This window comes from Priapulus caudatus, unplaced genomic scaffold (genome assembly GCF_000485595.1).
Source record: "Priapulus caudatus unplaced genomic scaffold, Priapulus_caudatus-5.0.1 Scaffold518, whole genome shotgun sequence".
Lineage (NCBI taxonomy): Eukaryota > Metazoa > Priapulida > Priapulimorpha > Priapulimorphida > Priapulidae > Priapulus > Priapulus caudatus.
Window position 1 is genome coordinate 207,182 of NW_014577579.1, and position 1,263 is coordinate 208,444.

The 1,263-nt window shown below is 47.0% G+C and overlaps 1 non-coding gene across 1 annotated transcript; it reads left to right on the forward strand.

Moving 5' to 3' along the window:
• The first annotated feature begins 587 nt into the window (after positions 1–587).
• On the forward strand, positions 588–658 carry Trnag-gcc. Its single transcript has one exon. It is a non-coding gene; the product is annotated as a tRNA-Gly (tRNA).
• The last annotated feature ends 605 nt before the right edge of the window (positions 659–1,263 follow it).

Below are 1,263 nucleotides of genomic sequence, written 5' to 3' on the forward strand. Positions count from 1 at the left end.
ATGCTGTTGCTGATACTGCTACTGATGCTGTTGCTGTTGCTGATACTGCTACTGATGCTGTTGCTGTTGCTGTTGCTGTTGCTGATGCTGCTGATGCTACTGCTGCTATGGCTGCTGCTGCTGCTGCGGCTACTGCTACTGCTGCTGCTGCTGTTGCAGCTAATGTTGTTGTTGTTGTTGTTGTTGTTGTTGTTGTTGTTGTTGTTGTTGTTGTTGTTGCTGCTGTTATTGCTGCTGCTGCTGCTGCTACTACTACTGCTACTGTTGGTGCTGCTGCTGCTGCTGCTGTTGTTTTTAGTGGTGGTGGTAGTAGCGCTATTGTTGTTGCTTATCTGTTACTTGCAGATATCTGTGCTTGGGGTTACCCTGCATGTATGCCTGCGCTTACACGTCTATGTATGAGTGACACCGTGTGTTGTCTGTTACTTGCAGATATCCCGCCAAGTTAAAGGAGATGCAGCACAGAGCACATTGCTACGTGCCGGCAGCGACAGCGGCGTTACTTCAGCAACGACCCGACCTGGTATCTGCCGCCGTGCAGGCGTTCTGCCTCAGAGACGCGATTGACAGTAAAGTAAGTCATCTGCGCATCGGTGGTTCAGTGGTAGAATGCTCGCCTGCCACGCGGGCGGCCCGGGTTCGATTCCCGGCCGATGCAACGTTTTTTTTTATTCGTATGTCAGTTTTAGCATCGCTTAGTGTCTGTAGTCACGCAGTGCAATAATCTTGGAGTAATAAGCTGACAGGCTTAAGTGGATAAACTGGCGAAGTCAACTTATTACTCCAAGATATAATAATCAAAGTCAAATTTGCCGTGGCTATAGTTAAATCTCTAAGCATTAAATAAGAAAAATTCAGAGCATTAAATAAGAAAACTCCAGAGCTATTTGATTTCTCGAAACTCTTTAGAATCGATATCAATTCCGACTTCCAAAGCTTTCTCGATTCACTGAGGAAATTCAATTTAGGAATCAGATCACGCATGATAGCAGATCTGACTAGTTTCGATACAATTACTCGTTATTTCGTCTAACCGCATTTCTAACTCCTGCAGGCTTTACGTGTAGTCGAATTATTAGCGAAGTTTTCAAATGGTTTTCCAAGCCAGCAGGAGACGGTACGTAAGCAGCAGCAGTAGTACGTGCGTGCGTCCAGTACTGTATATCCCCGGCTCAATGTCAGAGAATGACGGAGAGTGTGGCGCGGAGACGCTGTGGCGGGATGCACGACCTCGCGTGTTTTAACAAGCGCGATTGCGTCACC